Source organism: Ovis canadensis, chromosome 20 (genome assembly GCF_042477335.2).
Source record: "Ovis canadensis isolate MfBH-ARS-UI-01 breed Bighorn chromosome 20, ARS-UI_OviCan_v2, whole genome shotgun sequence".
In the NCBI taxonomy this organism is placed as follows: Eukaryota; Metazoa; Chordata; class Mammalia; order Artiodactyla; family Bovidae; genus Ovis; species Ovis canadensis.
The window spans coordinates 48482380-48508466 of record NC_091264.1 but is presented as its reverse complement, the minus strand read 5'-3'; the positions used below and the strand labels follow the sequence as shown (position 1 = coordinate 48508466).

At 38.0% G+C, this 26087-nt stretch overlaps 1 long non-coding RNA gene across 2 annotated transcripts in view; it reads right to left on the bottom strand.

Annotated features, from left to right (window-relative positions):
- Positions 1-3860: 3860 nt before the first annotated feature.
- LOC138425109 (uncharacterized) overlaps positions 3861-26087 on the bottom strand; it is a 237154-nt gene continuing 214927 nt past the window's right edge. For both annotated transcript variants that reach the window (XR_011251103.1, XR_011251102.1), the window contains 2 exons: positions 9675-9800; positions 3861-5789 (listed from right to left, as the gene is read on the bottom strand). This is a non-coding gene — a long non-coding RNA (uncharacterized lncRNA). The remainder of the gene's footprint in view (positions 5790-9674; positions 9801-26087) is intronic.

Below are 26087 nucleotides of genomic sequence, written 5' to 3'. Positions count from 1 at the left end.
ATGTTTAGAATATAAAATAGGTTACATGCCATTTTTAAGAACCACTGCCTGTTCTAGAAACTAGACCTATAAAAGTCACTTAAACATCATGAGGAAGCTAATGAACAGAAACTCATGATGAATGGTATTGCTTGTTCATATTTTTCTTCTTTGTTCTCCACTCTTGCCATGGTTTCCCTGTACGTTGTCTTTGATCTTGACCAGCGCTTGCTCTGGACAATTGGAAGCCATCATGTTTAAAAGTAGAGGCTTTGAAGTCAGCCTTGTCTGAAATGAAAAGTGAAAGTGTTAGTTGCTCAGCTGTGTCCAACTCTTTGGGACTCCATGCACTGTAGCTTGTCAGGCTCCTCTCTCCCTGGAATTCTCCAGGCCAGAATACTGGAGTGGGTTGCCATTCCCTTCCCCAGGGGATCTTCCCAACCCAGGGATTGAACCCAGGTCTCCTGCATTGCAGGCGGATTCTTTACTGTCTGAGCTACCAGGGAAGCCCTCTGAGTGTTTCCTTAATCCTGCCACTTCCCACCAGATAACCTTGGATGAAATACTTGACTTCTCTAGACTTATCTTTTTTTCCCTCATTTTCACATAACTATAGTATTTTCTTCATAGGATGCTGCAGATTCTGATAATGTAAATAAAGTGTTTAGTGCAGTTCCTGGGAAATTACTTATTATTTAAAAATTAGATAATCAGCACATGATTATAATTCTTCTACATCTACTTCAAGGGAAATTTTCAGTATATTTCATCTACATTTCTTCTCAAGTCATGAAATATAATTTCTTGGGATATTTTGTGCCACTATAACTTTCTTGGGATGCGGGCATGCTGAGGAAGTGCCTGGATCTCCACCTTTTAATTTTTGGCTAGCCTGTAAGAGCCTGGAAATCCTTGGTAACTTAAACTTATTCAATAAACAATGCTAAAATCAAATAATAGTTGGATGGACTCTTGAGAAGACTATAGTTTTTGAGGTTCATTTTGGACTGCTGCTGCTTTAGAAACTCTGCAAAGGAGAAAAAAAAAAGTGGCCCTTGCATTCTCTAATGAAACATTTTCCTCTGGCAAATATACTCTGGGATTGCATAGCACCATTTAATTTCACAAAATGTCAGAGAGAAGTAGTGTTAGCTCATTTGGCCCTCCACAAGAAACTATTTTGTCTAAGTTCAGGTGTCTTAATGATTAAAGCTTTTCATGAATGTATATTCCTAGGCAGCCTTATGTAGCCACTACGAAGTCAGATTATGTTTCAGAAACATGGGTGTCTTATAATGAAGCTGTTTTCTTCATGAGGTAATGTTCCTGAAATATGTGCTGGGTAATCCATGACCCACTAAATCCATGAGCTAATGGGTCCGAAATACACACCATAAACCACAGAAACTTCTTGATGGGAAAACTGGACATGGATTATTATATTTCTCTGTATGTTAGGGTAGTCAGGATGACCCAAAGTGATTTTTTTCCTCTTTCCCCATTTTGTTTCACAAAATAGGCAAAATTTACACTACCAATTATTTCAGAAGAGAAAGTCACTTATGAAACTCTTCCTGCAAAGAGAGGAGAAACAACAATTTGACAGTTTGAAATGTGGCACAAAATATGTTGTGACAATCCCCCCTCACCCTACATGCACACATTAAGCCATTAATATGAGTTCTTGTCTGTCAATTCAATTACAGAAATGAGAAAAAATTCTTCGCTTTGAAGGAAAAAGCATTATTATAAACTCAAGACAACTGATTTAAAAATACATACATTTTTCCTTAGAAAGAGTCACTCCCTTACCAGTGAATATTCTTTCTGGAGGCACAAGAAAGAAGCTATGTTACTCTCAAATCTATAAACACATGTACACATATACTTCAAGAATGTTAGTAACCAACTGGTTTAAACCCTTCATTTTGTAAATGATGAGACAAAGAGCTAAAAATGTTAAGTGCCATCTGTGGTGGTTTTAAAATACATCCATAATTTATTTTTTGTAAGCTCCCCTCAAGAGATGGAGCTTAATTGTTCTGTTACTGAGAGTAAGAAAACTTAGTGTCTTATTTCTAAAAGAATAGAATGTGCCTGAAGTAACAGTACAGGAAATTTGAGAGCAAGTCGTAAATGGTAGTGAAACTTCCTTGGTGCTTGCTTTCCTGGACTGCTTGCTCTGGGAGAAGTCAGCCACTGAGTCTGTGTCAGTGAAAAGTCAATGGAATGTGATGAGCAGAATTCTGAGATGGTCCCCGAGCTTCCCACCTCCAGGTGAAAAAATCCAGGGTGGCCCCCTCCACTGAGTATGGGCAGGAGAAAGAAATATGTTCAGATATTACTCTCATGATTAAATGTAACATGGAAAAGGTGAAAAAATAGTTCTGGTCATGATTACATTATGCTATTTAAGCCTGTCATAGTAGACAGCAGAGATAACTTTTCGGTTATTCTTCTGATGCCTGTGATGAAGTAACTTGCTGTGTTATGAGAAGACCATGTGGCTAGCACCTGAACACAGATTTTAGGAGCTCAGAGAGATTTCTGACCAACATTCAGCAAGAAAAAGAACCTCATTCCTATAGCCATAGGAGCTGGATTTGGCAAAAAAAAAAAAAAAAACAACAACCTGGGCATGCTTGGAGATGAACCTAGAGCTCTAGATTAGAACACAGCCCAGTCAACATCTTAATTTTCAACCTCAGAAGAGAACTTGAGCGGAGGACCTGATCTAACCTGTATCCTGAATTCTGACCCATGGAAGCTATTAGATAATAAATTTGTGTTGACTTAAGCCATTAAGTTTGTAGTAATTTGTTACACAGCAATGGAAAACTAATACAGAAGGGAAATAGGTCTCCTGCCTAGAACTGTACCATGTGAATGTGCCATCATGGAAATACACCCTCTAAGCTCAGTCAAGATTGCAACTCTGGCTGAACCTCATGAAAGGTCTTAAGCTAGAACCCAGAACTTAAGCTAAGCTGCTGTACTAGTCATGCTTTTCCTATTTTATGATGTTTAGGCATCCCGAGGACCTTAGTTGGCTGCAGAGAGACTTATTCCTAGAGATCGTAAACAACATGTCTGCAAATACAAACATATTTCATATGCAAACCAAGTAACTCTGTGTCCACACCTGTAAGTACCTCTCTATTAACCATCTTCTTAACATAACTCTCAAACCCCAAACCAACGTTCATCTGTCCTAAATCAAGCCAGGGTTGCGTACCACACATCTAGAGACCACCTCTACCACCCAGAGCCTACTGACCTTATTCTCCTAGTCAATTCTGAACTGTATCCCCTGCCTTTCCCACAGGAAACACAGTAACTTACCGTACTTTCTCCTTGACCTGCTTCTGCCTCCTGATTAACTCTGGAGATTCTCCACATGGCCTTCTGTCCAACAGGACAACTGATTTTCTGCAGTTCTGTGAAAAGGTCATCAGTTCTATGTTTACACCCATCAAAATTTAATTTGATTATGGAATACTATGCTTTCTGTTACTACTGTTTTAATATATATTGGGCTATTTAGTGTTTTCACTTTTGATTCCTCTTACCCATCCTGTATCCTCTAACTCATGTACACATTCCCAGGTGGAGCTAGTGGTAAAGAATCTTCTTGCTAATGCAGGAGACGCAAGAGATGCGAGTCTGATCCCTGGGTCAGGAAGATCCCCTGGAGAAGGGAATGGCAACCCACTCCAGTATCCTTGCCTGGAAAATCCCATGGACAGAGGAGCCTGGCAGGCTTACATTCAACAGGGTCACAAAGAGTCAGGCATGACTGAGCACACACCCATCCCATATCCCCTAACACATGTACACATATTTAGAAACAAATACACTTAATAAATGCAATTGTTTTCAGATTTGAATTGTAAAAGAAAACCAGATAGTTTAATAATCACAGTGTTGAAAAGACATTGTGAGGACACAGTGTAAGTTGAATTCCTATAGTTTAACACTATAGAAAATTAAAGGCTACATGTTTAAAATCTAATGAGTTGCCAGTGATCCTTTTTTTGTAAGCTTGTTGAAATATGTGGTACATTGAAAGGAGCAAAGTTTGAAAGCTATTTTTAAAAACTCAAACCAATTGCAATGAAAATTAATAGAGGACCTGTGTTGCATTTTCTACTATACTCTTTACTAGAGCTTCTAAGTACACGCAGTAAAATGAATATAAAATTATTTCATCAAATTTTCATCAAACAGGAAATGTTTGCCATAATTTCTGTTCATTTAAACAGCTGGTTAGTGTCTCTGTATTGAGGAAATACCATCAGAACTCAGGAATCCAACACACTGGTGTTTGTAAAATGGTTTTGAAAGATGGATCACATGTCTTAATATAGAAGCATACACAAAAACAATTGCACGGAGCTTTAAATCAATAAGAAACAAGGGTGAAATATAAACAATAAATGTGGGGAGGATAAACTGCTGAGAGCCATCTCCAGAGGGCAATACAAATAAAACAACAGAAAACTTCCCTGCAAATTGACAGAATCAGGACAAAATACAGATTTTTGAAATCTGTAAAATGATTTGGTAAAAAATATTTCAGTGGAATGCACAGACATACAAATGCAAGAAGAATGTGACTATAAAGTAATGAGACCTATTTAATCAATCTCACATACAAATACTTTTCCTTTCAGATGCCATAAATTGAAAACTGTCAGTTTTCCTATGGACCATTATGGCATCTACCTCTAAACAGACACTTTTTATATTGACTTGGCTATAAAGGATGTTGACTCGCTCTACTTCCTGGTTTCAAATGGAGCAATTACGTATTTTCCAGTCAAGTTTAAAATAGGTCACACTGAAAGTTTAATGAGATTTCTTCTCAAGAAGAACTTCTCCCTCAAGATATCAAGGCTACTTTCTAACTAAAAAGCAGGAACTATTATTTATACACAGACATTCTGAGCCTTGTATGGTTTTAAAAAAACCTTTGAATTTTCTTTCCCTAGGCAAAGCTTTAACATTTCTGAAATTCAGTTAATTTGAATGTTATAACAACCTTTGAAATTTGACTTGTATCTAAAGAGAATCATGTGAGCCTCTATTTTGAGTCATTTACTTCTGAGTAAATGACAAGACAACATCCTTGGCAAATCTAACACAAGAAAGTCATATTCACTCACCTATGATTATATTCAGGAAGTCTGGTATTTAATTAGTTTGAAAACTAATGTACACAATCAAATAATCAGATAATTTAGCAAATTAACAATATCCTCTAAATTACCTCCTAAAGCAATTGTAATATTTATTATCAATTAAGTTTGCAGAAGAGATGTTCTTAGATTTGTTCTTTGATGTTTATCCCAAAATCCCATTTCATTTGCATTCACAAGTGGAAATTTCTCATAATTCTTCTCAACTGTTTGGCTTGAGTGTAGGTACCAAACTTTTTAACATTCCATTTATTATTGTATATTTTTAACCTTTATTGATTTTATTGCCTCAAGCCTTTCTGTATATTTCTTTACTAAAAGCTGAGATATGTTGAAATCAATGCAGGATAGAACCAAGAAGATTTACTTCAATGGGAAAAATCATCACCAAAAATCACTGACTATCCAATGATGGTATTTGCTATTAATTACTTTGATCATTTTCCCCTAAATTTTGCCTTGGAAAAATTCTGGGTGGTCTGGAAGGATGGAGTTATTATCAAGAAACTGGGAAGACACACACTCAGCAAGTATCAGAAACCTAACAAGGGTTGTACTTCTTCGGTGATACAGGAATCCTCAGGAAAGGCGCAAAGCAATCTGCAGGTGCATCTGTGAAAAGAAACAGGGAACACTTTCTTTAAATAGGAAGCAAGTTGATAAACTATTAAAAGGCCAGAAATTTTGTTCAAAGCTTTCAATCACATCAATTGGACATGCTCTGAAAATCAGTTCAAGCAGTAATGAGCAAAAGTCTATGGCTTGCTTCCTGACACACATTAATAACCCCAAGTATTATACAATTAAACCAAAATCAATATTGGTGTAAGGCTTGGGTAATACACATGATTGCTTGCTTCATGGCTGAAATCTTAGATCCATCATTTACTGCCATGTGGCCTTATTCAACTACTACACTTCTCTGTACTTCATTTTTCTCATCTATAAAATGGGTAATAACACTCAATTTGCTAAAAGGATTCAATGAAATAACCTGTTTTACAGTGCCTTATTGACTATGATCTAATACAATATTCCCACAGACTATTCTTAACAAGACAAGCACACAGTTGCTGTAAAAACCTAAGTCATTTTCTGGTGGAGTCTTTAGGGTTTTCTATGTAGAGGATCATGTCATCTGCAAACAGTGACAGTTTTACTTCTTTTCCAATTTGGATTCCTTTTATTTCTTTTTCTGCTCTGATTGCTGTGGCCAAAACTTCCAGAACTATGTTGAATAGTAGCAGTGAAAGTGGATACCCTTGTCTTGTTCCTGACTTTAGGGGAAATGCTTTCAATTTTTCACCATTGAGGATAATGTTTGCTGTGGGTTTGTCATATATAGCTTTTATTATGTTGAGGTATGTTCCTTCTATTCATGCTTTCTGGAGAGTTTTTTCATAAATGGATGTTGAATTTTGTCAAAGGCCTTCTCTGCATCTATTGAGATAATCATATGGCTTTTATTTTTCAATTTGTTAATGTGGTGAATTACATTGATTGATTTGCGGATATTGAAGAATCCTTGCATCCCTGGGATAAAGCCCACTTGGTCATGGTGTATGAGCTTTTTAATGTGTTGTTGGATTCTGATTGCTAGAATTTTGTTGAGGATTTTTGCATCTATGTTCATCAGTGATATTGGCCTGTCGTTTTCTTTTTTTGTAGTATCTTTGTCAGGTTTTGGTATTAGGGTGATGGTGGCCTCATAGAATGAGTTTGGAAGTTTACCTTCCTCTGCAATTTTCTGGAAGAGTTTGAGGAGGATAGGTGTTAGCTCTTCTCCAAATTTTTGGTAGAATTCAGCTGTGAAGACGTCTGGACCTGGGCTTTTGTTTGCTGGAAGATTTCTGTTTACAGTTTCAATTTCCGTGCTTGTGATGGGTCTGTTAAGATTTTCTATTTCTTCCTCGTTCAGTTTTGGAAAATTGTACTTTTCTAGAATTTGTCCATTTCTTCGACATTGTCCATTTTATTGGCACACTGATGAAAGAAATCAAAGAGGACACTAATAGATGGAGAAATATACCATGTTCATGGATTGGAAGAATCAATATCGTGAAAATGAGTATACTACCCAAAGCAATTTACAAATTCAATGCAATCCCTATCAAGCTACCAGCCATATTTTTCACAGAACTAGAACAAATAATTTCACAATTTGTATGCAAATACAAAAAAACCTCGAATAGCCAAAGCAATCTTGAGAAAGAAGAATGGAACTGGAGGAATCAACTTGCCTGACTTCAGGCTCTACTACAAAGCCACAGTCACCAAGACAGTATGGTACTGGCACAAAGACAGAAATATAAATCAATGGAACAAAATAGAAAGCCCAGAGATAAATCCACACACATATGGACACCTTATCTTTGACAAAGGAGGCAAGAATATACAATGGAGTAAAGACAATCTCTTTAACAAGTGGTGCTGGGAAAAGTGGTCAACCATTTGTAAAAGAATGAAACTAGATCACTTTCTAACACCGCACACAGAAATATAAACTCAAAATGGATTAAAGATCTAAATGTAAGACCAGAAACTATAAAACTCCTAGAGGAGAACATAGGCAAAACACTCTCCGACATAAATCGCAGCAGGATCCTCTATGATCCACCTCCCAGAATTCTGGAAATAAAAGCAAAAGTAAACAAATGGGATCTAATTAAAATTAAAAGCTTCTGCACAACAAAGGAAAATATAAGCAAGGTGAAAAGACAGCTTTTGGAATGGGAGAAAATAATAGCAAATGAAGCAACTGACAAAAAACTAATCTCAAAAATATACAAGCAACTTATGCAGATCAATTCCAGAAAAATAAACGACCCAATCAAAAAATGGGCCAAAGAACTAAATAGACATTTCTCCAAAGAAGACATACAGATGGCTAACAAACATATGAAAAGATGCTCAACATCACTCATTATTAGAGAAATGCAAATCAAAACCACAATGAGGTACCACTTCACACCAGTCAGAATGTCTACGATCCAAAAATCTGCAAGCAATAAATGCTGGAGAGGGTGTGGAGAAAAGGGAACCCTCCTACACTGTTGGTGGGAATGCAAACTAGTACAGCCACTATGGAGAACAGTGTGGAGATTCCTTAAAAAATTGCAAATAGAACTGCCTTATGACCCAGCAATCCCACTGCTGTGCATACACATGGAGGAAACCAGAATTGGAAGAGACACATGTACCCCAATGTTCATCGCAGCACTGTTTATAATAGCCAGGACATGGAAACAACCTAGATGTCCATCAGCAGATGAATGGATAAGAAAGCTGTGGTACATATACACAATGGTTATTATTCAGCCATTAAAAAGAATACATTTGAATCAGTTCTGATGAGATGGATGAAACTGGAGCCAATTATACAGAGTGAAGTAAGCCAGAAAGAAAAACACCAATACAGTATAGTAACACATATATATGGAATTTAGAAAGATGGCAATGATGACCCTGTATGCAAGACAGCAAAAAAGACACAGATGTGTATAGCGGACTTTTGGACTCAGAGGGAGAGGGAGAGGGTGGGATGACTTCGGAGAATGGCATTCTAACATGTATATTATCATGTAAGAATCGAATCGCCAGTCTATGTCCAATGCAGGATACAGCATGCTTGGGGCTGGTGCACGGGGATGATCCAAAGAGATGTTATGGGGAGGGAGGCGGGAGTGGGGTTCATGTTTGGGAACGCATGTACACTCGTGGTGGATTCATGTCAATGTATGGCAAAACCAATACAGTATTGTAAAGTAAAATAAAGTTTAAAAAAATTAAAAAAAAAAACCTGTCATTTCATCTCACACCACTCAAGTTCTTCCATGTTTCCCCATTACTTTTAGAATGAAAGCTGAAGTTCTTAAAATGGTCCATAAGACCCTATACTATCTGTCCTCGTTTTGGTCTGCCATTTCTTTATCTTAATTTCCTACGACCCTCTTCTGGCTCAAGCTACTCCAGACACTCTCTCTTCTCCTTGAATTTTCACAAACATTGCAGCCATGCTTCTGCCTCAGGATCCTTGCACCCTCTCTCCCCATCCATGGGATAATCTTCCTCCAAACAGCCATGTGGTTCACTTCTTCTCCTGTTCAAACTTTTGGCTCAGTGGTTTCCTTCTTGATGCAGTTCTATTTGAAAGGAAAAACTCATCCATACCCCTCTTGAGTTCCTTCATCCTGTTCTATTTGCTTCTGTAATACTTGATACTCTCTAATACACTATATATATTATTAATGCACTGTGCTTATAATCTGGTCTTCCCTGATAGCTCAGTTGGTAAAGAATCTGCTGATCTGTTGCATTTCCCCCCACTTGAATGTTACATCATGAAAGGAGATATTTTTTTGGTTAACTTTGTTTACTAACTCATCTCTTACAATGCTATAACAATGCACAGCATAACGTAAGTACTCCAAAAACATTGATGAATGAATAATGAATAAGTGGTAGTGAGTTTTTGTATTATTATTTGGCTTATTTTACCTTCTTATGATTTGGTCCACTGCCAAATCCTCTGTCATTTTTTTCCAGGCTGTGGCATATGGCAGGTTAATCACTCTCCCCAGGTTGGAGCAGGCTGGTCAGACGTCCAGGCAGCCTCCAGCTACCCTGGAACATAATCAGTCCCCATTTATCTGCATTTATAAAATAGCTGCGTGGCAGTGTGCCTTTGAGTGAGCATTCATGAGGCTTCCAAAGAACACTCCTTTCTTTGTCTCACTACAGGGGAGAAAGAAAAAAATCTCACCGAAACTCAGTCTTGCCAAGTACTACAATTCCCCCTCTTTGTATGCGCTGCAATGTAAAGTCATATCAAGATACACTTCAGCCATAGCTGACAGTGCCTGGGTCCCTGTGTCTCCTCCAGACACTGTGATCTTTGTCTGTTGAGTAGAGCTTCTGCTGGACTAAGACCCACTTAACTGCTAACAAGAACAATCACATCATACTTGAAAAAAAAAGAAAGAAAAAAAAATTATCCCAAATGTATCTCGACATGCAAAACATTTTGAGACGTGGAGTAAATAGTGGAGACTTTAAAAATATTTTCTCTGAAATAAAATTCTATAATTTCCCTCTCTCTCCTTCTCTTTCTTTATCCTATAAATACAAAGAGTATAAATTAGGTTGAGGGAGATGACAGATGGTCTCAGAGAGAAAATGTGAACAATGGTTGCTTTGTTTTCGTTTGGGCAAACAAGATGAGAAACACTCACACCACAGCATGAGAAGGGCAGGTACAGTTGCTGAAGAATGATTTACAATATTCTAATAAGCTTCTCTGGGGTTAAAAATAGATGGCTGTGCATGGAATCGCCATATCTCAGCTCTTAAGTAATACTGAAGAATGAGCAAAAACACCTTCTCCAGCAACTGGCTTGGAGAGCATACCTGCCTAAGTTACCACTTTAAGAAAGAAAGAAAGTGAAGTTGCTTAGTCATGTCCAACTCTTTGCAACTCCATGGACTGTAGTCTACCAGGCTCCTCAGTCCATGGAATTTTCCAGGCAAGAGTACTGGCGTGGGTTGCCATTTCCTTCTCCAGGGGATCTTCCTGACTCAGGGATTGAGCCTGGGTCTCCTGCACTGCAGGCAGACGCTTTACTATCTGACCCACCAGGGAAGCCCCAAGTTACCACTTTACCATGTTTAAAATCACAGAAGAGAACATGACTGTGTGTGTATGAATATCAATATATGAAACTAGTCCAATAGGATAATTCTCATAAGTAGGTGAGACAATAAGTCTAATATAGGTACAGTTCAGTGACAGACATGTCAAATTTGGGACTAACATACTGAACACAATCATGATTGAAAACTTCTCAAGTTTCCTCTATGGGTGACATTGCGTTAAACTTGGGGGAAAATAAGAAAACAGTCTTTGCCATTAAGGAAGTCACAGTTGAATGTGGGAGAAAGACAAAGATTGTGATGATTCACATATCCAGATGGTCTTTGAGCAACATGAGCTTGAATGTGCAGATGCACTTTTATGCCTATTTTTTACAATAACAAATACTACAGTACTGCACAATCTGTGTGGTTGGTTTAATCCCTCGATGCTGAAACCTACATCCAGAGGAACCATGAGTACGAAGGCCAACTATAAGCTATACTCTAATTTTCAACTGTGCTGAGTGTAGGTGCCTCAACCTTCCCTCTCCCTACCCTCTGCAGATGCTCAAGGGACAGCTGTAATGTTGTTATTGTCAATGACAAGGTAAGTCTCTGAATGCTCAGGGGACCTAAAGAGACACTGGGGACGCCAATCCCAAGTAGGAAGGCAAGCAAGAGGTTGTTATTTCCAAATATTTCCAAGAGGATGTTGCAGGTCAGCAAAATCTTGAGAAATGCCTTAACTGGAGTTAGGTAGATGGAGAAGGGATTCAATGGGAGTGAATATGATTAGCAAAAGGAGATTGAGCAAAGGGATGAAGACAGAAAGAGTAGGCTAGACGGTACACAGAAGGGACCAGAGACAGGCAGAAGATGGTGCAAGATTTTCTCTGCTATCCTAAAAAGTTTGGAACCTTATGGAGAGCTACTCAGAGAATTTACACAAGGGAAGGATGCAACTATTACTATTTCAGAAAACAATACCACTGACATTACCAAAAATTCAAACTGGCTAGGTGATGGTTTAATTCACTGAGAAAGAAAACCAGAAAGAGACTACTTCTCGGGATGAGAAAGTGGAGGTATATTGATGCTAAATTCAGTTTGGGTTTCTGTTGAGTTTAAGTACTCAGAGGACTGTTTAGTAGAGTTGGAAAGATAGAGTTTGAGCATACGAGAGAGATTAAAATGTGAGAGAGTTGAGATCATGAAGCATTTCATCACAGCAGGTACAGTCTTGACACATTATTTCCAGTCTTCTCCTACTAGAAGTGAAATCCATGAGGACAAGGACTTTGCTTATTTATTTCTGGATTCTCAGCATCTAGAACCATGCCTGAGTCATGGTGGGTACTCAGGGAATGATTTTGAATTGTAGTTGAAGAAGATGGATTTGGCTAAGATCACATCTTATGTGGAGTGGAAATAAATGAGGTCACAGAATGGAATTCTAAATTAAACACTGGGTGAGCACCAAGAGTTAGGAGATGATATTATAGAGACCAATGAAAGAGATTGTGGAAAACTGTTTTAAATGTCATGCAGCATCAAGAAAAAATTTATTAAGGACTTTCTAAAGAGGCCCAGTGTGGCTCTTGTGCACAAATAGAGTCAGAGTGCTGAAGACTGAGGAATTAAATGAGGTGAGAGTATCATTACTATTGTCAGACACATGATATGGAGAAGGGATGAGCAATGACTGCTCAGATGTCTTGGGTCAAGGAAGAATTTCATGTCTACCTATTTGCATTATATTGGGAGCTGTTTGGTTATGGTTAAGGGCTTAGTAGTGAAGAAGAGATTGAAGATAGGATGGAGTGGTCCCTAGAGCAAGATCCTTAGGGGATTTAAGAACAGGTCTGTCTCATTGCTGGCTCTATCCTGAGTTCTCTGCAAGCACTGACTACATAGAGAACACTCTATTAATCTTTATTAATTAAGTGGGGTATACTACCAAATGAGATAATGATGAAAGAAGAGCATGTATGAGGATCAGGATCAGGAAGTAGATAGAATAGCAGCTTTTGAATAAGAAGGGGCTCATCTGTCTCCTTGTCTTACTTCTTCCAGATGATCATGACTTGACCACTGCATATATTTGTTCTATTTTTCTGAATATTAAGGGTTTCCCTGGTAACTCCAGTTGGTAAAGAATCCACCTGCAATGCAGGAGACCTCAGTTCGATTCCTGGGTTGGAAAGATCTGCTGGAGAAGGGCTAGGCTACCGACTCCAGTATTCTTGGGCTTCCCTGGTGGCTCAACTGGTAAAGAATCTGCCTGCAATGCAAGAGACCTGGGTTCGATCCTTGGGTTGGGAAAATCTCCTGGAGAAGGGAGCGGCTACCCACTCCAGTATTCTGACCTAGACAATTCCCATGGATCACAAAGAGTCAGACACAACTGAGTGACTTTCATATCATAACGGGTTAATTGCTTTTTGAGCCTTGATTTCTCCTTCTTCTCCTAAACTCATGCCTTTGATGTTCTTTCTTTATACAATATCAGACATGATGTGGATACACATTTGTTTCTACTTTCCCTCTCCTCCAGCTTAGTGTCTTCAATTCCACTCAGCCCCAGCAGGTTTTGTATCACTTGTTCTATTTTACTTACATGTGAATATCCCCAGCTCCAGCAAGACAAACTCACCCACAGTTTCCTGTCTTCCCTATCCCACTTCTGAACACCGAATGGATTATCTGAGATTTCTAGGCAACCTTTCGCGTTGTTTTGCAATCAGACCTGCTCCCTGTCTCTTGTAAACACATGTGAAAGCCTCACCCTCCTTTATGAAGTTATCAAAGACTCCTCACACAACACTCACTCAATGGCATAACTCACCTGCTGTTTTTATGAGTGGATTAACTTCAAATTGTTTTTCCATGGAGATGCACAGGACTATGACATTTACTAGCAGACATACCCTTCAAGGGCACACCTGGGAACGCTGATCATTTTTTTGAACACATGCGGTAACTTCTCCTTTCCTCTCCCACTCATAATGGATGTGAATAAGAACTATGCTAGGGAGATAACCCTAAATTATCTCCAATTAAATAATTTCATAATAAGCTTCAACACATTAGTAACAAATACTTTTGAAAATTCATACCAGCATTCCAGGCTCTCTGAGTAGATTGGAGCACAACTAAGGCAGATTTAAGTATTTTAAAGGGTAGGCAACTTTATTGGGCATGGCTGTAGACTATACCCTACACCCTGCCCAACTCTCTTACCTATTTCAATTTCTAGCAATGAGATAATTTTGAATTAATTCATCACTAATCTCGTAAGTCAAAGCTTATGCCTTGTTTCTGACTGAAGTACAGTATGGATAATGTTGATTCACATTACAGACATTGTACTAGTTATCTATTATTGTGCAATAAATTACGCGAAGACATAAACATTTAAATCAATTTTTTTTCAATTGTCTTGCTAAGTTTCTGTGTATCAGGAGGAATACATCCAGAAACAGTTCAGGATTTTAGCTGAGTTTTAGTTCAGCTGTCACCTGGGGCTGTGGTCACCCAAAGGGTTGACAGGTGCTGAAGGTGTGCTTCCAAGTGGCTCACTCACTCCCAGAACTGATGAGTTGGTGCTTGTCAGTAGTAAGAGGTCTCAGTTCCTCACATTCTGGATCTCCCCTATCAGATGGCTGGAGTTCCTAAGGTGAGTGGTACATGACGGAAAGGCAGAAGCCTCAATCCTTTTTTTTTAAATTTAGCCTGAGGTCACATCTCATCGCTTCTGCAATATCTTATTAGTTACCCAGACTGGCCTCACTTGGTGTGGAAAAGGATTCCACAAAGCATCAATACCAGGACCTGAAAATTGTTGGAGTTCCTCTTGACCATCAGGAAAATTCAGAGTTTTATAGCATTGATATAAGAGAGAATATGTATATAGAGGTATCCCTTTCAGTATTTTTTAGACTAAGTGTTCATTTATCTACTTTTCTTACTGGAATTTCCGTCCTAATAAAGATGTCTTGCTTTTTAAACTGTTTCACTTTCATAATACTTACCTTAGTGCATTTCAATTCAGTTCAGTCACTCAGTCATGTCTGATTCTTTGTGACTCCATGAACCGCAGCACATCAGGTCTCCCTGTCCATCACCAACTCCCCGAGTCCACCCAAACCCATGTCCATTGACATTAGTGCATTTACTATAATTAAACTCAGTAAAGACTTACTGATAATAAGAAAACTATATGCACTAGAGTGGGTAGCCTATCCCTTTTCCAGGGGATCTTCTCAACCCAGGAATTGAATTGGGGTCTCCTGCACTGAAGGCAGATTCTTTACCAGCTGAGCTACCAGGAGGCCACATATATGTATCTATATCTACTGTCCATATATATATATGTATATGTATATATATGTGTGTGTGTGTGTGTATATATATATATATATATATATATATATATATATGGAGAGAGAGAGAGAGAGAGAGAGATACACTTATTTTTTTAGGTTTAATTTTAAGTATTTTAGAGAGTGTTCAACATCCAAATTGGTTTTCATTTCAGCCAAGTCAGTAGGCTGTATTTATTCCAAATGCCCATGCATGACTTCAAGGGCATAATGGATATTGCAGAGACTTTTAGTCCTCCTCCAAAACCCCTGCTGGGATGAGGAGAGCAGATGTGTAGTTCTGACATGAGGGACCGTGTGGTATTTCTGGATTCGATGTTCATTAAGGGAAAGTGGTGTAGATGAGCTGTATCCTCAGGAGTTACCACTAATGTTTTCCAGACCCACAGGAATCTCCTCCACTTGTTTTTTTCCACTAACCTTAAGAAACTTCAAAACAGTCCTGGGAAGTCTGAGATAGTTCTGAATCTCACCGATGGAGAGATTTTGGTCATCTAATTTTCTAAGTGACTTGAAGCAGAAGAATGGCCTCACAAAACCTTGTTCAAACAGCAAAACCTTGTTCGAACAGCAAAACCTTGTCCTCACATCTTGCTATGTGTGTTCATGTGCCCTGAAAACAGACAAGTAATCCAGAAGAATGGCTGCAAGCACACCGGAGCTAAGGTCAGCATTACCCTACTCCCTTCCCACTACAGGGACATTGTACTTGAATTTAATGCATCCATGTCTCTGTTGCCTCTTTACCTTATAAAAGTAGAAAGATGATGGCTCACGTGTCTTGCAGAACTCTGGGGACAAATGGCTAATAAAAATCCAGGCATAAGCACTCTAAATACAAAACAGTTCTGTATGAAACATGCTGTGACATAATGATACAGTCTAAGGAACTTAAATGTTTTCAAGACAGTTAGTAGATTTTGGCAATGTCCTTGATAACATTAAGACCTGAGTAACCATGTCTTCAAGAAATATATTACGTAGTTGACTCGGGTACAAGACTCTTCCAACATATCAGGATCCACCTTATCACTTTTTCTATGGCAGGAAAAATGTTGTTTGATTGAGTTGGGTTGCATGGCACCAACGCCAAGGAAACATGGTGAGTCAGGTAAAAAACAAAACAAAACAAAACAAAACAAAACAAAAAAACACACCAGTGTAAGACTTCAGTTCAATATCAGTGTACTCTGTCCACTTGATTTCTTCTAAATTCTGTTTTGTGAAATTGGATTTACCTAGTAGAGAAGATTACTGGCTCTCCACTAGAATGTTTTCTAAAGTCTTCTGTACACAAGGTGACTGTTGGGTGACTTACTCATGCACCTTTATCTTCCAGGGAGATTTATTGAGTGAAGCTATCAAAACAATTTCTATTGAGGAAGTGGGATAGGAGTGGGAGTCTATAATCATATTTGATTTTGTAACCTTGTATCCCTTTCCTATAAATACAGTTTTTGACAAAACATTTTTACCAAATTGAAATTTATTTCATTCTGAAAGGTTGGAAGAAGATTAGGAAAATGGGAAAGAATTGTGTTAAATCTTCTACAATAGAAGGAAATTGTTTGAGAAGTAGCCCAGTAACATAGAAGGACATCAGAACTGGAATCCCTATTTTATTAACTATTAACTGTATAAAATGGACAAGTGGCTTATCATTTTATTTCCATCAATAAGAAAAATGAGACATGAATATTAACACCTACCTGGGTACCAGGATTAAGTGAGATAACTTTGGGTCTCTGTTTTGAGTATTTTGAGGTCAGCAGTGGATTAGAGCTATTTTTAAAATACATGGCCCTATCTAAATGTGGTATTGAAATTTCTCAGAGTTATATTGTGTGGTATTTATAGCTAGATAAGAATGTATTTTAAATTGATCCTTGATCATATTTTCATTCTTTTAGACTTGTTCTACCTCATTGTCTCTGTGATAATAACTATAATTATATTCATTCCTCATTATAAAGCTGCTCCTTTTTCTTTCCTGACATTCTGGCCTCATTGACTAATAACAGTGAAACTATCCTCTAGGTTATTTATAAAATTCAGGAGAGTGCAAAGGAATGTCATATGCAGTCTGCATTACATGCATTATTCTAGTTTTCTTATCTAGAAAATAAATCTGCAAAATTTAAGAGTTGTAACACAAGCTAAGTCCCTGTTTCTACGTGTTCACTTCTAAGACTCAAGTCAAAACTCTTCTAATTTTAACCAATGCCTCATCATCCTCTGTCTTTAAAACATCCAGGGAAATTTTACCATTCCTCTTCTCTCTTCCCTCCCCTTAATATTTTCAGCTCTTACTGGAATAGAGTTTTAATCCCTTCCTCGTCATTTTCTTCTCATGCCTGGAGTCCTTAGTAGAGGTTTTAGATGGAAAACATTTCATTCACAGTCTAACTTTGCATAGTTAAAATTACATTTTTCTTTAAAGGGAGAAGTGTTGAATATTATTCAGACTTTTAGGGCTTTGGGGAGTGAACTTCTAGAAAAAGCGATTTTTCATATTTGCTTATAGATAAATAACCATGTGTCAATAGTGATCCTCTATATGTCATTTATCTTTTTCTAACGCATTGTCTGTTAAAGATGATTTTATGTTTCTTGACACATTTTCAAGTGAATGATTTTATAAGAATCCTACTGTATTCCTCCATTATTTTACCAAATTGCACTTCAGTTTGGCATTTTCTCTCTTATAATCCTAACTTTTCCTTTATTTGAAGTAATTCTCCAGTTCAGGTAAAACTATTAACTTTGGTTATTTTAACTACTTCAAAAGGAAAGAAATTCTAATGCACCATAGTTTTTTTTCTATATCTCTTACAGACTTTGCTTAGCTAACATCACCTCCCCACTCCTACTCCATGGTCCCTAGCTTGTCGAATGTACTTATAGCATTCCTTCTTAGTCAGTATTGCAATTTTCAGTCTGTATTGTATTCTTTTTCTAATCTGTTTTCCATAGCAACCATGAATTCTTCGAGTAACTGAACTCTTATCTTATTCAACTCTATTTCTACACGCAACACTGTGAGTGGCTCTATTTAGTGCAATAGTTCCCCATATTTGGCTAAAACCAGTCCAATGGGGCAGCCAGACCTTACCCTATGAACTCATCCATTCAAGTCAAATCACACATAAACACATTATATTCCTGTGTACACAGCAGTCTGAGCTCTCTCCAAGGAGCCAACACAAATACCATCCAGTCTCTTCATCCAATTCAGAGAGAGGGGCTTCTATGTAGCATAGGGAACTCTACTTAATGCACTGTGGTGACCTTGAATGGGAAGAAAGCCCCAAATGGAGGGGACATATGTATATGCCTGGCTGATTCATTTTCCTATAAAACAGGGCTTCCCAGATGGCTCAGTGATAAAGAAACTGCCTGACAATGCAGGAGATGCAGGTTCAATCCCTGGGCTGGGAAGTTCCCCTGGAGAAGGAAATGGCAACCTACTCCAGTAATCTTGCTTGGGAAATTCCATGGACAGAGGAACCTGGAAGGCTACAAAGAGTCGAACTGCAAAGAGTTGAACATGACTTAGCAACACACAGCAGCAAGAGCATGCAGAAACCATTACAACACTGTAAAACACCTATACTCAAAAATTAATTTAAAAAAAGAGCAGGGTCACTAATTGTGCCCAGTAAGGAGAAAAGGGCCAGAAATTGGAATTCACTGGTAGTCTTTACTATAGACTGCTTTGATCAAGTATGCTACATTGAAAGCCTTTCATGATCAAAACACTATACTAGCTGCTGAATCAAAATGTATATATGGCAATTCAATTATCTATAGTGACTAGGAACAAGTAAACAAACAAAACTAATCATGGCATTGCTTTGTAAATCAGTTCTCAAAAGAAATGCCAGGATTATTGGTCTTTATCCTCAGAAGAACTAGATATAGTCAATCAAGTTTCAATTATCTGTTGAGTTAGGATGATTGGCTTGCTCAATTGTTTTATTTTTAATTTTTTTCAATAAAAAATAAGTGTGAATTTTTATGAAGTAAAAAAATGGGTAAGGTCATTTCACTAACCATGAAATGATCACTGCATCACCCATTCAACTGCTGCTGTCTAAATATAGGAATTAAAGAAACACCATTAAAATTAATACCTTTCTATGAAGACTTTGGAATAACACAATTATACGAAGTAGCCTAAAGATAATTTGCTATGTGGTTTTTGCTTCCCTTATCTTTCCACTGGCTCCTCATAATATCTGTATAAAAACCAAAGTTTGCAAAATGTAGCAAAAGATGGTCCTCAGCAGTGAATATTTTAAGGTTTATCTTCTCTGAGCTCTTTGAGGCTAAGTAAACATGGTTAGCAATGGAACAGTTCTAAACTTACATTTGACTCAAACCTAGGCTTAAACCAAATAGCAAAATCAGCTAAACAATAGCAGGGTCAGAAAAAATGATTATAGAGTCATTTGACACCTCTCTAGGAAAGCAATGTCTATTAGCCCAAATCCATCACTTAAGACTTTTCTAAGGATAACATGAAACTCCAAACAGCTCAATCTGCATTTTCAGTCTGTTTCTCATTTAAGGCAAAGTGTATAAAGGACTCCAGTACTGACTCAAAGCTATGGCTTTTCCAGTAGTCATGTACAGATGTGAGAGTTGGACCATAAAAAAGGCTGAGTGCCGAAGAACTGATGTTTTTGAACTGCGGTACTGGAGAATACTCTTGACAGTCCCTTGGACAGCAAGGAAATCAACCAGCCAATCCTGAAAGAAATCAACTCTGAATATTCATTGGAAGGACTGATGCTGAAACTGAAGCTCCAATACTTTGGCCACCTGATGTGAAGAACTGATTCGAAGAGACCCTGGTGCTAGGAAAGATTGAGGGCAACAGAAGGGGGCAGTAAAGGATAAGATGGTTAGATAGGATCACTAACTCAGTGGACATGAGTTTGAGCAAATCCCGGGAGATAGTGAAGGACAGAGGAGCCTGGCATGCTGCAGTTCCTGGAGTCACAAAGAGTCAAACACAGTTTAGTGACTGAAAAACAACAATTGACTCGAGAAGCTGCTTAGTTAATTTGGATGATGCTATTGGCCTTTTATCCAAACCAAAAAAAAAAAAAAAAATTGTCACTGCCTTTGTTTACTTCAGTTCAGTCGCTCAGTCATGTCCGACTCTTTGTGACCCCCTTGTGTCAGGGCAGAAATTAGACACTGAAGAGACTTGCAAACAGAGGAAGCCAAAATAAACAAAGAGAGAACTGCTTTGGAAGTGAGAGGTGCAACAGATTAAAACCTTGTAGTTAGCATTGACTAAGCATTGGAAAAGGCCTATAAACCTTGAGAAGAAGTATAATCTGGAACAAGGAACTATCTGAAACTGAACTGAACCCACACTCCCCTCAACAGCTCCAGAGAAATTCCTAGATATATTTTACTATTATCATTTTTTACTTTAAAATTTTTTAAAGTTCTTTATTACTCCTTTAATTTTCATTTTTATCACATACTATTACCTTGCCCAAAAAAACCCTATTTTAAAGCAAATTTCATATATATTTTTAAAAATAATTTTTGTGATTTTGTTTTGTATTTTTAATACTGTATTTTTGAGAGTCTAACCTCTACTCTAGATTATTAATCTTTGCTTTTTGGTATTTGCTATGAATTTTGTACCTTTAAGAATCTAATCTTCAGTACCCATTTCCAGTTAGGGGTGTGATTACTGGCTGGATTGTTCGCTCCCCTTTTGACTCTCCTTTTTCTCCCCTAGGTCACCTCGATCTCCTCCCTCCCCCTTATCTTCTCTGCTTAGCTCTGTGAATCTTTTTGGGTGTTCCAGGCTGTGGAGAACACTTAGGGAACTGATTACTGGATAGATTGGTTTTTCTCCTTTTGACTCCCCCTCCTCTCCTAGTCACCTCTATCTCCTTCCTCCCTCTTCTCTTCTCTATGTAACTTCATGAGACTTTCTGCGTGTTCCAGACTGTGGAGAGCACATAGGGAATAGATTACTGGCTAGATTGCTTTCTCCCCTTTTGCCTCCCCCTCTTCTCCTTCTGGTCACCTCTATCTACCTCCTCCCTTTTCTCTTCTCCATTAACTCTGTGAACCTCTCTGGGTGTACCTCAATGTTGAGAAACTTTTCACCATTAACCTAGATGTTTTATCATTAGTGCTGTATGGATGGAGAAGTCTTGAGGCTATTGTATAAGACTGAAAGCCAGAGGCAGGAAGCTTAAATCCAAAACTTGAGAACACCAGAAAACTCCTGACTCCAGGGAATATTAATTGACAAGAGCTCATCCAAAAGCCTCCATACCTACAAAAAAACTAAGCTCCACCCAACAGCCAACAAGTTTCAGAGCAAAACATACCATGCTAATTCTCCAGCAATGCAGGAACATAACCCTGAGAGTCAAACCAAACCCACAGACACCTCAAAACTCACGACTGGACACTTCATTGCACTCCAGAAAGAAGAGATCCAGCTCCACCCAAGAGAACACCAATGCCAGCTTCCCTACCTGGGAAACCCTGACAAGCCACTAGTCAAACCCCACCCAAGGGAGAAACCTCCACAATAAAGAGGAGCTACACACTTTCAGCATACAGAAAGGCCACCTCAAACACAGCAATCTAAACAAAATGAAAAGGCAGACAAATATTTAGCAGGTAAAGGAACATGATAAATGTCCACCAAACCAAACAAAAGAGGAGGAGATAGGGAGTTGACCTGAAAAAGAATTCAGAATAATGATAGTAAATATGATCCAAAGTCTTGAGAACAAAATGGAGTTATAGATAACAGAGACAAGGATTGAGAATATGCAAGAAATGTTTAACAAGGACCTAGAAGAAGTAAAAAAGAGTCAGTCAATAATGAATAATGCAATAGCTGAGGTCAAAAGCACTCTGGAGGAAACCAACAGTAGAATAACTGAGGCAGAAGACAAGATAAGTGAAGTGGAAGATAGAATGGTGGAAATAAATGAAGCAGAGAGGAAAAAAGAGTTAAAAGAAATGAGGACAACCTCAGAGACCTCTAGTGAAAGTGAAGTTGCTCAGTCGTGTCCAACTCTTTGCGACCCCATGGACTCTAGCCTATCAGGCTCCTCACTCCATGGGATTCTCCAGGCAAGAGTACTGGAGTGGGTTGCCATCTCCTTCTCCAGGGGATCTTCCCGACCCAGGGATCGAACCCGGGTCTCCTGCATTCCAGGCAGATGCTTTAACCTCTGACAATGTTAAATGCCCCAACTTTCAAATCATGAGTCCCAGCAGAAGAAGACAAAAAGAAAGGCCATGAAAAAATACTTTAGGAGATAATAGTTGAAAACTTCCATAAAATGGGGAAGGAAATAGCCACCCAAGTCCAAGAAACTCAGAGAGTCCCAAACAGGATAAACCCAAGGAGAATCACACCAAGACACATATTAATCAAATTAATGAAGATCAAACACAAAGAGCAAATATTAAAAGCAGCAAAGGAAAAGCAACAAATAACATACAAAGGGATTCCCATAAGGATAACAGCTGATCTTTCAATAGAAACTCTTCAGGCCAGAAGGGAATAGCATTACATACTGAAAGAGATGAAAGAGAAAAACCTACAACCCAGATTACCACACCCAGCAAGGATCTCATTCAAATAGGAAGGAGAAATCAAAAGCTTTATAGATAAGCAAAAGCTGAGAGAACTCAGCACCACCAAACCAGTTCTTCAACAAATGCTAAAGGATCCAATTCTAGACCGGAAACACAGAAAGGGTTTATAAACTCAACCCAAAACAACAAAGTAAATGGCAACGGGATCATACTTATCAATAATTACCTTAAATGTAAATGGGTTGAATGCCCCAAACAAAAGACAAAGACTGGCTAAATGGATATAAAAACAAGACCCTTATATATGTCGTCTAGAAGAGACCCACCTGAATGCAAGGAACACATACGACTGAAAGTGAAGGGCTGGAAAAAGATATTTCATGCAAATGAAGACCAAAAGACAGCAGGAGTAGCAACACTCATATCAGATAAAAAGACTTTGAAACAAAGGCTGTGAAAAGAGACAAATGACACTACATAATGATCAAAGGATCAATCCAAGAATATTTAACAATTATAAATAAATATGCACCCAACATAGGAGCACTTCAATATGTAAGGCAAATTCTAACCAGTATGAAGGGGAAATTAACAGTAACACAATAATAGTGGGAGACTTTAATACCCCACTCACACTTATGGATAGATCAATTAAACAGAAAATTAGCAAGGAAGCACAAGCTCTAATGATACAATGGGCCAGTTAGACCTAATTGATATCTGCAAGACATTTCACCCCAAAACAATGAATTTCACTTTTTTCTCAAGTGCACATAGAATCTTCTCCAGGATATACACATTCTTGGCCATAAATCTAGCCTTGGTAAATTCAAAAAAATTGAAATCATTTCAAGCATCTGTTCTGATTATGATATGGTAAGATTAGACGTCAACTACAGGGAAAAAAAACTATTGAAAATTCAAACATATGGAGGCTAAACAACATGCTTCTGAAAAACCAAAAAAATCACAGAAGAAATCAAAAGAGCATGTAAATGAATGAAAATGAAAATACAACAACCCAAAACCTATGGGATTCAATAAAAGCAGTGCTAAGGTGCAGCCATGAAATTAAAAGATGCTTACTCCTTGCAAGGAAAGTTTATGACCAACCTAGATAGTATAGTCAAAAGCAGAGATATTACTTTGCCAACAAAGGTCCATCTAGTCAAGGCTATGGTTTTTCCTATGGTCATGTATGGATGTGAGAGTTGGACTGTGAAGAAAGCTGAGTGCAGAAGAACTGATGCTTTTGAACTGTGATGTTGGAGAAGACTCTTGAGAGTCCCTTGGACTGCAAGGAGATCCAACCAGTCCATTCTGAAGGAGATCAGCCCTGGGATTTCTTTGGAAGGACTGATGCTAAAGCTGAAACTCCAATACTTTGGCCATCTCGTATGAAGAGTTGACTCATTGGAAAAGACTCTGATGCTGGGAGGGATTGGGGGCAGGAGGAGAAGGGGACGACCGAGGATGAGATGGCTGGATGGCATCACCGACTCAATGGACATAAGTCTGAGTGAACTCTGGGAGATGGTATTGGACAGTGAGGCCTGGCGTGCTGCAATTCATGGGGTTGCAAAGAGTCAGACACGACTGAACTGAACTGAACTGAACTGAACTGAAGGTGAAGGTTCATAGCAGTATAAGCATACCTAAAGAAACAAGAGAAAATCAAATAAATAACCTAACTTTACACCTAAAGCAACTAGAAAAAGAAGAAGTGAAAAACCCCAGGGTTAGTAGAAGGAAAGAAATCATAAAAATTAGGGCAGAAATAAATAAAAAAGAAACAAAGGGGACTATAGTAAAAATAAACTAAACCAAAAGCTAGTTCTTTGAGAAGATAAATAAAATAAACAAACCATTAGCCAGACTCATCAAGAAAAAAAGGGAGAAGAATCAAATCAACAAAATTAGAAATGAAAATGGAGAAATCACGACAACACAAAAATACAAAATATCATAAGAGACTACTATCAACAACTATTGACAATAAAATGGAGAACTTGGAAGAAACTGAGGAATTCTTAGAAAAGTATAATCTTCCAAAACTGAACCAGGAAGAAATAGAAAATCTTAACAGACCCATCACAAGGGCAGAAATAATACTGTAATAAAAAATCTTCCAACAAACAAAAGCCCAGGACCAGATGGCTTCACAGCTGAACTCTACCAAAAATTTAGAGACGAGCTAACACCTCTGCTACTCAAACTTTTCCAGAAAATGTCAGAGGAAGGTAAACTTCCAAACTCATTCTATGAGGCCACCATCACCCTAATACCAAAACCTGACAAAGATGCCACAACAAAAGAAAACTACAGGCCAATATCACTGATGAACATAGATGCAAAAATCCTTAACAAAATTCTAGGAAACAGAATTCAACAACATATTAAGAAGATTATACATCATGACCAAGTGGGCTTTATCCCAGAGATGTAAGGATTCTTCAATATTCACAAATCAATCAATGTAATACACCATATTAACAAATTGAAAGATAAAATCTATATGATTATCTCAATAGATGTAGAGAAAGCCTTTGACAAAATTCAACATCCATTTATGACAAAAACCCTCCAGCAAGCATAGAAGGAACATACCTCAACATAATAAAAAGCCATATTTGATATACCCACAGTAAACATTATCTTCAATGGTGAAAAATTGAAAGCATTTCCCCTAAAGTCAGGAACAAGACAAGGGTGCCCACTCTCACTACTACTATTCAACATAGTTTTGGAATTTTTAGCCACAGAAATCAGTGAAGAAAAAGAAATAAAAGAAATCCAGACTGGAAAAGAAGAAGTAAAACTCTCACTGTTTGCAGATGACGTGATTCTATACATAGAAAACACTAAAGACACCATCAGAAAATTACTAGAGCTAATCAATGAATATAAAAAAGTTGCAAGATATAAAATTAACACAGAGAAATCCCTTGTATTCCTATCCACTAACAATGAGAAAACAGAAAGAGAAATTAAGGAAACAATTCCATTCACCACTGCAACGAAAAGAATAAAATACTTAGGAATAAATCTGTGAAATAGATGGGGAAACAGTGAAAACAGTGTCAAACTTTATTTTTTGGAGCTCCAAAATCACTGTAGATGGTAATTGCAGCCATGAAATTAAAAGACACTCCTTGGAAGGAAAGTTATGACCAACCTAGACAGCACAATAAAAAGCAGAGACATTACTTTGCCAATAAAGGTCCGTTTAGTCAAGGCTATGGTTTTTCCAGTGGTCATGTATGGATGTGATAGTTGTACTGTGAAGAAAGCTGAGCAC